This window comes from Triticum urartu, chromosome 4A (genome assembly GCF_056163025.1).
Source record: "Triticum urartu cultivar PI428250 chromosome 4A, HENAU_Tu73, whole genome shotgun sequence".
Classification (NCBI taxonomy): Eukaryota; Viridiplantae; Streptophyta; class Magnoliopsida; order Poales; family Poaceae; genus Triticum; species Triticum urartu.
In genome coordinates, this window is record NC_141876.1 from 398,958,413 (window position 1) to 398,971,090 (window position 12,678).

Sequence of the window (12,678 nt, forward strand, 5' to 3'; positions counted from 1 at the left end):
TCCAAAGTTCGCTCAGACAAGCATCGATGTTGGCAAGAAGAAGTGCCTATATTCATTCAAGTATCAACCGGCGTCAACCAGTTGTCAAACTCCAAGTATTAGGACAGTGAACGCCAAAATATTGCTTGGCTCATAGCCCAAAAAAACGCAGTCCAATCTTTGGTCCCAACTTGTGCCTTTTGGTTATCGGCAGATATGGTAGCGAACTGTATGGCATGGAGTATAAAGATTCCAGACCAGTTGGTTGACGCTTATTCATCTGGCACTTAATCAGTTTGCACGGCAAGGATGCTCCATTTCAGTTGAACTGCACAAAAAATTTGGGTGGTTCATTTTCTCAACCGCCTCCTTTCTCGTCTGCAATGTAGAATTTTGGCGAGCTACAATACCAAGATGAGCCAGTAAACTAGTTGGATGAAAGTAGTGGCCAAGTTGCTCAAACCTCCCTCGGCACAAGGCCAGTATTTGAGGATAAACCTACAAGCAAAGTTCAGATTGTCTGTGCTGCCTCTTATGTACTCGAAAGTTTACTCGTACAAGCATTAATTTTAGCAAGAAGTACCTCTAACTGAACACCACTTACCAGTCTGCAATGTAGAATTTTGGCGAGCTACAGGACCAAGATGAGCCCGTAAACTAGTTGGATGAAAGTAGTGACCAAGTTGCTCAAACCTCCCTCGGCACGAGGCCACTATTTGAGGATAAACCTACAAGCAAAGTTCAGATTGTATGTGTTGCCTCTTATGTACTCGAAAGTTTACTTGTACAAGCATTAATTTTAGCAAGAAGTACCTCCGACTGAACACCATTTACCAGTCTGTACCCTAGTTAATTAAAGTTCGTCCATGGATCATATTGGTTGTGATCTCAATCATTTGGATGCATAAACATACTGAACATGTGTATATCTGAATCTTTTTGTGAATTATCTATGAATATTGTTGTGTGATCTATCAATCATTTGGATCGATAGACATGCTGAACTTGTGTATATATGAATCTTTTGAGTTGTTGATAGTGAATGTTGGCTATGAATATGAACGTGTCCTGTGAACCTGAGTTTGATACGAATGTTTACCTTTTCTGTTGTACTTGTGTGTGAACCTGTTAGTATGCCTACTATGGGGTATGTGACGTGTGGGTGTCAACGGCACACCTTCTTCCCGAGAAGAATTGCACCTGCTTTCTTAGGGTAGCAACGGCGCATCAGCTCTTTTTAATCTTTTTGCTCTGTCTTGCCCCCTCCCCCGCTCAACCCCTTCCGTAATGTTTTTGGCCTCAAAACAAACATAGTACTGTGTTGTTTTTGCGGCTTGATGAAAAATCGAGTGCTGGTTTCTGTAGGTTGGCCCACCCATTAAATGGGCTGCTGGTCCAACACGGATTGGGAGGCTAAAAATAAAAGTTGTATGGTGCAAAGGCAAGTAAAAAAATGCCATCGAGAGCCATCCCCTGAAGAAAAAATAATCGCTCCAGATGTGCTTCTTCAGTCGTGCCACCGGCCCCCTTTTTAATCTAGTTCTCTCGGGGATCTGGTATCATTTTTTCCAGAGGGCGAACAAGTATCAGCTAGGCCTAGGTTTTGTATTTTAACATGCGTAGCCCACAACATACGGTGACAGTGGTTTCAACCTATTTTTTGAGGTCCATATCGGCCTATGGGCTTTTTCTTAAAGATCAGCAGCCCAATGTATTTTTTAACCACATTTATATATTTATATTATTACTATTATCGTATATTTGTTAGAGACTTATATATACATTATAAAAACGTCCCATGTGTTATTAACTTACAAAAGTAAATGTTTAACAGAAGTTGGCAAGGAAAATCCTGGTTGTTTTTGACTCACAGGCAAGGAAAATCCTGTTGATTGCATACAAAAGCTTGCGAAGATTTTAAGGAACAATGTAATAATAATGCACTAATTTTTATTTTGAGCAATAACTCGCTAATTTTTTAGTTATGTATATAAAAAATGTGCCTCTCCGGTTTATTTTTTGATATTAATTGCTCCTTCTAACATAACATTATATATATAATGAGCCCAGCTAATTCGTGTATTTGAAGGTAGTGCAAATGGGCTGGGATTCCTTAGAAAATATAAAATGGGCCGCATTGACGCGAAATTATTTGTTCACCCAGCCCAGCAAATGGATTGTACATTATAGAAAGCATGGGTTAAATATATGCCACATTTTTGCAAGCTGACATGTGGGCCAATAGGTCGAAGCCTACGCAGGGCGTTGTCAACTTGGTCAACAAATGATTATGACATCCACATCCATTAGATTTATATCCAACGGCCGGCATGCACCTTCATTCTCTCGTCTTCTTCCTCCAGCGTCGCCGGGACCGCTTGGTCTGGCCTCCGGTGGCTAGCGGCTCTGCTTAGCACGCATCGCTGCGAATCGCTACCCCACCGCCGACCAGGCTATCCCTCCACCCCTCCACACCTCCTGTTATTCTCCACCGACTGCAGCCCCACACCACACTAGAACAAGTTATAACCCTTCTCCTCCTATCAATCTACGACTCCAGTGCCGCGTCTTCCCATCTCCGAGTCGTTCCCATCCGGGGCCTCGCCGTCGTCCACCGCCTCGCTGCACTCGGCACGGTGTGGTCAACAAACAGGAGTCATCGGAAGAGGACTGTACGTGAAGAGCCTGACGGCTGGGACCCACGAGGTCCATGGTCGCACGCATGGAAAGTTCCTCCTTATTAAGCTGAAAAATGTTTCCTCCACCTGACAACTGGGACCCACCGGCTGTATCTTCGCACGGAAGGAAGTGCCTCGTTGTTATGCGAAAATATTATTCCTCCCGTTGAGAGCTGGGACCCGTCAGATTTGGTGGCTGACTTGTGGGCCTACTAAGCGGACGTGTACACAAGGCTTTGTAAACTTAATCAACAAATGATTCTAGCAGCTGGACCGTTGGATGTTAATCCAACAGCCATGCTCCTTCTTCAACCTATGTTCTTGCTCCTGTCTCCCATGGGCGGCACCGCGGCTGTGCTGCTCCGCACCCGAACCAGTCAAGTTTCCCACTCCTCTCCATCTGTGACCCCACTGCCCCATCTTCCCCATCTCCGGGTCGTTCTAGTCTAGGGCCTCGCCGTCATCCACTGGCCTTGGTGTGCATCGGATGTGGGGTTCCGGCAAACCCTTAAGGTTCGAACACTGGGTGTGCGCGAAGTCTTTTTCTCCCACCGATCTACGCCCTAACTCGCTAAGATCTCGCGGACGAACTCGACGAACTCGCAACACGGAAAGACACAAGATTTATACTGGTTCGGGCCACCGTTGTGGTGTAATACCCTACTCCAGTGCGGTGGTGGTGGATTGCCTCTTGGGCTGATGATGAACAATAACATGGGTAGAACAGCCTCCTGAGGTTGAGGTGTTCTTGTGCTTGGCTAACTTATGTGGGTGAGAGTGATCTAAGATCTCGTCGTCCCCCTATGGTGGTGGCTAGTCCTACTTATAGAGGCCTTGGTCCTCTTCCCAAATCTTGAGCGGGAAGGGAGCCAACAATGGCGGGCCAATTTGAAGGGGGACAACTAGTACAAGCTATCCTGATAAAAGTGGTCTTCGCCTGCCAAAGGCTCTGGTGGTGACGCCGTCTTGGGCTCCATGATGACCTCCGCCTTGCCGTCCCTCTGGTCTTGGTCTTGTTGCACCAAAATGGCAATCTTTGCCTGGTACCTCGGTACTCCTCGCCTGCGCTGGTTTCCTTAGCACCAAAGAGGAAACAAGGACGCTGTGCGCGCTGGGCGCCCGCCTGGTGCCCGCCTGGTGTTGATCGTCATGGCTCACGTCACGAGAGCCTCGTGAGGTTCGCCTTGCCTTGATATCTCCGCTCCTCGTGACCTGCCAAACAAGGCCGCTCTAGAGGAGGTCTTGCGTCGTCCGCCTCGCGAGGGTCTTAGATGCCTTGTTGATGAAGGTGGGCTGCACGGCCTACTAGCTTAGCCATGTAGCGGGCCGCAGGCAGGCAAGTCTGGGGACCCCCGTTCCCAGGACGCTGACAGTAGCCCCCGGGCCCAAGGTGCGCTCGGGCTTGGCTTCGCGGCGAAGCCAAGGGCCAAGTACGGAGCACCGCGGGCCCCAAAAGCCTACGACCTCTGTTGACGCGTGGCGGCTGATTGGACGTGGGCGTCTCCACTTCCCCACGCTGCCCTTGAATCCGCCTGGCTATGCGGCCCCCGCTTCTTACTCAGTTATTCTTCCTTCGCCGCGCCTGACTCTTCCAATCTCCCTGCTTCCTCGAGACCCTGCTCCGTCCTCCCAATCTGATTGCGCTCCGCCTGCTTCTCCGCCATGGCGCCGAAACAAGCCAAGAAGGGAAAGAAACCTCTGTCCTTGCCAACTGCGTCCCCATCCTTTGAGGCATTGGTTGCTGAGGAGACGCGGCATGCGGCTCCCGAGGCTGAGGCTCCAGGAGCCTCGGGAGGTTGCAGTGAGAGGGCGCAAGGCTGTTCGCCACGATCGGGTTCCTCTGAAGCCATCCCTCGTGGTTCTTCTTCGGCTCCGCCGCGCACCGGCCATCACGTCCAGCGCTTTGGTCGTCTTTGTGTGGACTTCGAGGAGCTCCACAAGAGGAAGGGATCCCCAAGTGGCAGCAATATCTTCGGGCCGTTGAAGCGACGGAAGTACATCGCCATTGACGCGTAAGCATCTTATTGCCGTGGCTTCCTGCGTGTGGTCTTCTTATTCTGATGTCTGTCTTTCAGGGCTCCTTCCATTGAAGCTGTTGCGTCTTCCGAGAGCCTGCCTCCTCCTTCATCAACTCCCCCATCAACCTTGAGCGTTCCTGGCCTACCTGCCGCCCTTGGAGCAGGGTCGGTCGGGGGAGCGTCTTCGCATTCGTGGCGCGCTGAGTCCGCGGTTCGGCCGCCCCTCCCCCACGGCCTAGTGTGGAGCTCGGCGGGCATGCCCAAGACTCCTCCCTTGCTCATGAACAGCCGCTGGTTGACCTCGATCTTCGGTTCCTCTTCAAGCGGCGAGCCCCGATCAGCTTGGGCTCATCGCGAGGACGGGCTGACGTCCGGCATGGCGCCATCCCCAAGCCTCCCGCAGGGAGGTGGCGCGCCACTTGATGCTCCGCCCGCTGCCCCCAAGGTGGAGGACGAGGCGGGTCGAGCATTCGAGCTCGAGCGCGACGGAGCGTGGTTCGTCATGAGCTCTTCCAGGAGGCGATGCGCGCGATGAGCCGCCTTGGTGAAGAGCTTGCTGGTGTCGATTCGCGTCTTGAGGCTGAAGGTCTCCGGCTGGTGGAGGAGCGGTGCAAGATGAAGGTGGCCATCAACCTCGGTCGCTACCAGCGCGACCTTGGGAGTGCGAAGGCCGAGGCATCCCTCAAGATCTCCCATGAATTCCAAGACTCGCGAGGCCGATCGCTGTCACGAGGTAGCGGAAGACTGCGCGTGGGGGCTCAAGGCCTGGAGTGCATCCCTGGAGCAGCAGGTGGAGGCGCGCGGGGCCGCTCTTGCATCACTGAGGGGGACACCCGCGGAGGAAGAGAAGGTCCGGAAGCGCAAGGAGATGCTGGTCCTAGAAGCCGTGGAGTGCAGCCTCGAGCTCGAGCAACTGGAGACGAGGGAGCATCAAGTTGATCAGGCAGAAGATGCCGTAGGGGCCCGTGAGGCCGGAGTCAAGGAGGAGATCAATCGCCGGGTGGCCGAGGCTCACGCAGATCTGGAGGGCATGTACGACTCGAAGCTGAACCTCGCGGATCTAGAGGATACGGGCAGAGCCGTCGCTCTCAGGCCTAGGCTGGATGAGGCCGAGAGGCATGCGGAGGCCACAACTGCCGCCCTGGTTACGACGCAGGCGGCCTTGGCCTCCGCCCGCGCCGAGCTGCTTTCTCTCCGGAACCGGGTAGACGGTGCCGAGGCCGTCGCATGGCAAAACTGGGAGGAGGTGCTCCAGCGCCGGACGCTAGAGCGCGAGCATGCTCCTATGCTTCAAGGCCTCTAGAACAGGGCCAACTCCGCCCTGCGTCATATCTGCGACGAGAATGCTCCGCCCCCCCCCCCCCCACTCGAACGACTATGCCAGCCACCTGACCTTCTTTACCGAGGTGGTGACGCGCCTGGAGGCTCGATCTGCCAGAGCTCGCCAGCTTGTGGAGGAAAGGGGTCATGGCCTGCTTCAACGCGCCTCTCCCGTGTCTTCAACCACCTTTTGAATGCCGACCCCAACTTTGACTTCGACGCTGCCATTACCCCCATACCCACGGTCGTCCGGGGCGACCTGGCGCGTTGGGTAGAGGACCATGTGGATGCGTTGGTCAGGGCCTTCACCTTGGAGGATGACGCGGTGGTGGTCGTCGTAGACGAAGGCGACGTGGTTGACGACGGCAATGGGGGCGTCGCGGACGGAGGCGACGACGCCGACGAAGATGACGACGACGAGAGTGACGCGTTCGTAGGTGATGTAGCGAGTGATATTTCTAGCTAATCCCATGTTCTCCTGTTGTTTCATCCTACACGCAGAACTCGGGCGCGGCCCTGGAAGACTTGTAAGAGCATTTTGAGAGGGGGAGCCCCTCATGTGAGCAAATTGCAGTTTTTACTTTCCTATGCGATGTGGGTATGTGTCCTCGTGAACTTGTGAGGCCGGGGGCGAGCTTCCCATCATGGTTTACCTTAGTCAGCACCGGCTCCGGGCTGGGTCGTGAAGCGATGAGCTTCTGATAATCCTGTGGATCTTATCGCTCCGTATGAGGGGCCCCCTCAAGAGGTGAGCGCCAGCCGCAGTGCTGGCGCGTGCTTGACAAGCGTGCGCTTTGCGCAGTCTGGCTCGCGAGGAGCTTGCTAGGGAAAGGCGATGGACATGAGTCCCAAACCAAACGAGATCCAGAAGGCGAGAAATGGCTCGAACAAGAAAAGGCACCCCCCGCACGCATCGATGAAAATTCAGCTTCAACTTAAATCCAGATCCAGAAAGCAAAGCCACCGAAAGAGAGATCCAAAGCAAAAGGTCGCGTGCGACACCTAGTCTAGTCTTCAGGTCTTCAAGTCTTCTCACCAACGCGTAGCTAAATGCTGTCACTAGGCATGGGAGGGAGCCCTAGGGCCTGAGGCTAGCGCTCCTGAGAGTCCGGGGCATGTACATCCCCAACTCATTATTACATGAGAGTGTCACAGGCAGAGAGCTTCACAGGCACTGGGCCTTCTTCACAGGAACCAGCCTTGCTTCATATCGCCAGACGAGGGCCCCGCCCTCGACCTCCTCTGTGCGACTAGTCACCAGGACGACACAAAGGAGGGAAAGGGGACGCCAGCGGTTCCCTCGGCGACCACAGGTCCTCTGCTAGGGGAAAGGTCGTCGAAGCCTCCCCGGCAGAGGGCCTACCTCCGGGTATCCCCTGGCCTTGTACGCTTTGGGGAAGGGCCTGGCTCCCGGCCCCTCTCCTGCAGCCCCCAACGCGATCCTCCCACTGCCAGGGGGCCGTCGAGCTGGGGCCGCCTGCCATTGTGGTGACCTGCTCCTCCTACGACTCATGGTTAGCGTAAGCTTGCTCCTGAGGGATTAGGGTACCCTGTAGTGGTCGTCGCACGCGCGGTCGTGGTGGTTCCCCAGCAGCTCCTGGAAGGCCTCGACTCCTAGCGTCCCTTCTTCCTAATCTTCTCCAACGGACGAGCCGGGGTCGTCCTCTGGCATGTACTCCTAGTCCGTCATGCGGGGCACGTAGGCTTCTGGGGCAGTTACCCCAAACACCTCGCTGTGGTGCCCCACACTCCATGTCGCCCGGCCTAGTGTGACGTCCTGGGGGTGATAGCGTAGCATCCCACTTGGGCCATGGAAGGCGACGCCTGTGCCCATGCTTGTTGCGGGCGGTATGGGGGTGGTAGAGCCCCCAGCGCCATCGGCCATGCTGGTGTTGATGAAGCCCCCTGGCACGCCTGATGGTGCGTGGTGGCGGCGTAGCCCGCCGAGAATCCCCGTAGCGGCCTGAGGAGAAAGCTGATGGTAGAAGGGCGGGGCTCCCGAGGCCGCCGCGTCTAGCAGCTCGGCAACGCATTCCAGCAGTGTGTCCCGACCGCTTTCCATCAGCCAGCACCGCATCAGCTCCCTTGCCATGGTGAGTGCTGCCTACGTGTTTGCTTGTTCCCGCCGTGAGAGCGGCACCGTCGCTGTGGCGTAGCTTGCTGCTCTGGCTGCGGCCCGCACTTGCCATGGAGTGAGGGTGGATGACGCCCCACCGCGTCGCCCGTGCCCCGCCGGATTGGACGACGCTCGTGCCGCCTCGAGCGCGGGGTTGAGGTCTTCATAGGCGGGCGGCGCCGATCGGGCTGGCCAGGCCGCCTACCGGTCGGAGTCAGCTCTTGGGTCGTCGGACATCGCGGCTGCGGAGCGTCTGCAGGTCGGTTGTCAGAGAAGAAGCTCCGGCGCACCCCTACCTGGCGCGCCAAATGTTGGATGTGGGGTTCCGGCAAACCCTTAAGGTTTGAACACTGGGTGCGCGTGAAGTCTTTTCCTCCCACCGATCCACGCCCTAACTCACTAAGATCTCGCGGACGAACTCGACGAACTCGCAACACGGAAAGACACAAGATTTATACTTGTTCGGGCCACCGTTGTGGTGTAATACCCTGCTCAAGTGCAGTGGTGGTGGATTGCCTGTTGGGCTGATGATGAACAATACAATGGGAAGAACAGCCTCCTGAGGTTGAGGTGTTCTTGTGCTTAGCTAACTTGTGTGGGTGAGAGTGATCTAAGATCTCCTCGTCCCCCTATGGTGGTGGCTAGTCCTAATTATAGAGGCTTTGGTCCTCTTCCCAAATCTTGAGCAGGAAGGGAGCCAACAATGGCGGGCCAATTTGAAGGGCGACAGCTAGTACAAGCTATCCTGACAAAAGTGGTCTTCGCCTGCCAAAGGCTCTGGTGGTGACGCCGTCTTGGGCTCCATGATGACCTCCGCCTTGCCGTCCCTCTGGTCTTGGTCTTGTTGCACCAAAATGGCAACCTTTTGCCTGGTGCCTCGGTACTCCTCGCCCGCGCTGGTTTCCTTCACACCAAAGAGGAAACAAGGACGTTGTGCGCGCTGGCACCCGCCTAGCGCCCGCCTGGTGTTGATCGTCATGGCTCACGTCATGAGAGCCTCTTGAGGTTCGCCTCGCCTTCATATCTCCGCTCCTCATGAGCCCGCCTGACTAGGCCGCTCCAGAGGAGGTCTTGTGTCGTCCACCTCGCGAGGCTTGGCCCCTCGCGAGGGTCTTAGATGCCTTGTTGATGAAGGTGGGCCACATGACCTGCTACCTTAGCCACGCAGCGGGCCGCAGGCAGGCAAGTCTAGGGACCCCCGTTCCTGGGACACTGACAGTGCGCTTGGCACGGTGTGGTCAACGTGGTGAACAACCGAGAGTCATCGGAAGATGACTGTACGTGAGAGGCCGATAGTGGGGACGCACCACGCCCATGGACGCATGCATGCAACGGAACACGGCGTGGTCAACGTGGTCAAGGAACGACTTCCATCGGAAGTGTACTGTACGTGGAGAGGCTGACAGCTGGGTCCATGGCCGCAATAAGGAAGTGCCTCCTTATTACGCGGAAAATAATGATTCCTCCACCTGACAGCAGGGACCCACTAGACGGGCAATCGTATTTCGTGAAAAAATGTCCCCTCTGACTGCTGGGACCTACCAGCGACATCTTCACACGCAAGGAAGTGCATCCGGGCAAAAAAAACGATTCGCCCCCCTGACTGTTGGGACTCACCAGCTACATCTTCGCACGCAAGGAAGTGCCTGACAGTCAGGACCCACCTGGTCAAAGCGTACATAGCGTTGTCATTGGGGTCGCGAACGTGTACGTACATACTGGTCAATGTAGAGGCGCGCACGTGTCGTAGTAGAGGCGCACATGTAGCATGTACACGTACGTACAGCGGCTAGTGTGCAAGAAAGAAAATACGGCCACACACGTACATACGGGCAGGGTCTCGAACGCCTACTCGCTAATATGTATGGCCAGGGCTCATGTACATGGCTGGGTCGGAACGGAGAAACAACGTCGTTGTTGTGTTCATGGGGAGCCAACCGGCTGGGTCGGAACGAAATGCGTCGTCGTGTTAATCAGGAGGGCTTGGACGGAACAGCCGATGGAAACGAGGCCTGGTGTACCACAGAACGGAGGAAATGTCCTTGTGTTCGACCGGCCACGGTCGAAACGGGATCCTGTTCATCGGGAGGGGTCTAGCATACCACAAAACGGAGGAAACGGACCTCCTACGGTTGAAACGGGGGTCCTGTTCATCGGGAGGGGTGTGGCGTACCGCAAAACAGAGGAAACGGACTTGTGCTGGAGCGCTACGGTCGAAATGGGGGCCCTGTTCATCGGGAGGGGTGTGGCGTACCGCAAAACGGGACTCCACGGGATATTGTTCATCTCCACCGTTGACCCCCTCCAGCCTCCACGGGCTACTGTTCATCCACCGTCGACCTCCTCCAGCCTCCACCTACGACCGTTCATCCACGGGCTCCTGTTCATCCAGCCTCCACCGCGCGCTACTCCACCGGCTACTGTTCAACCAGCCCTCTCCACACGGGCTCCTGTTCAACCACCCCTCCACGGGATACTGTTCATCCAGCCCTCCACGGGGGTGGTCCTGTTCATCCAGCCCTCCACGGGGTCCTGTTCATCCAGCCCCAACCAGCTCAATCGATCCGGGTCCTATTCATCTAGAGGCAACACCACGGGATCCTATTCTTCCACCCCCACCAGGAACTGTCCATCCAAACCCCCCCAGAAACGCGCATCGCTCGGCTCCGACCACCCACCGTAACCGGAAACACCCCGATATTTTCATCACCCTCGCTTCTACCATGGTTTTTTCTGTCATGGACGGCCCAAAGAATGTCATGCAGCTGCGTCTCCGGCCCGCACAGGACGAAAAGCCCACCACATCTATGATGATACCGGGTTTTGTTACAATTATCGTCATAGAAGTGTCATAAGTATGACAAATTTTTTTTCGTTCGGCACAATAAGTCACGGATGTGTCTTTTTTTTGCAGTGCAAGATGTGCCACAATAGTTTCAGATTCATAGCCATAAAAATCATCTGATTCAACCAAAGTAATTAACTCAGAATCGACAGAGAAATCATAATCCTTATCAGAAATACAGATAGGTGAAGTAGCAAAAGCATGGTCATATTTCATTCTAGCATTCAAAAGACTTTTCTTTCAGCTTAGCTAACAGATTCTTAAGATCATATCTATCTTTGCAAGCTAAAAGATCTCTAGCAGTTTCTTCATCCATAACATAACCCTCAGGCACATCAGGCAATTCATATCTAGGGGGAGAATCTTCATCATCACTTTCATCAATATTATCAGTTTCAATAATTTCATTCTCCCTAACCCTAGCAAGTTGTTCATCAAGAAATTCACCTAATGGCACAGTATTATCAAGCATAGAAGTAGTTTCGTCATAAGCATCATGCATAGCAGAAGTGGCATCATCAATAACATGCGACATATCAGAATCAATAGCAGGAGTAGGTGTCGCAAGTTTACTCAAAATAGAAGGTGAATCAAGTGCAGAGCTAGATGGCAGTTCCTTACCTCCCCTCGTAGTTGAGGGAAAAATCTTGGTTCTTTCATCTTTCAAGTTCCTCATAGTGATCAACAGATATAAATCCCAAGTGACTCAAAGAATAGAGCAATGCTCCCCGGCAACGGCGCCAGAAAGTAGTCTTGATAACCCACAAGTATAGGGGATTGCAACAATTTTTGAGGGTAGAGTATTCAACCCAAATTTATTGACTTGACACAAGGGGAGCCAAAGAATATTCTCAAGTATTAACAGTTGAGTTGTCAATTCAACCACACTTGAAAGACTTAATATCTGCAGCAAAGTATTTAGCAGCAAAGTAATATGGAAGTAACGGTAAGGGTGGCAAAAGTAACAGTATTGGTTTTTGTAGTAATCGTAACAGTGGCAACGAAAAAGTAACTAAGCAAAGATCAATATATGAAAAGCTCGTAGGAAATGGATTAGTGATGGATAATTATGTCAGATGCGATTCCTCATGCAACAGTTATAACATAGGGTGACATAGAGCTAGCTCCAGTTCATCAATGTAATGTAAGCATGTATTCCGAATATAGTCATACGTGCTTATGGAAAAGAACTTGCATTACATCTTTTGTCCTACCCTCCCGTGGCAGCGGGGTCCTATTGGAAACTAAGGGATATTAAGGCCTCATTTTAATAGAGTACCGGACCAAAGCATTAACACTTAGTGAATACATGAACTCCTCAAACTACGGTCATCACCGGGAGTGGTCCCGATTATTGTCACTTTGGGGTTAACGGATCATAACACATAGTAGGTGACTATTGACTTGCAAAATAGGATCAAGAACTTACATATATTCATGAAAACATAATAGGTTCAGATCTGAAATCATGGCACTCGGGCCCTAGTGACAAGCATTAAGCATAGCAAAGTCATAGCAACATCAATCTTAGAACATAATGGATACTAGGGATCAAACCCTAACAAAACTAACTCGATTACATGATAAATCTCATCCAACCCATCACCGTCTGGCAAGCCTACGATGGAATTACTCACGCACGGCAGTGAGCATCATGAAATTGGTGATGGAGGAAGGTTGATGATGACGATGGCGACGGATTCCCGTCTCCGGAGCCCCAAA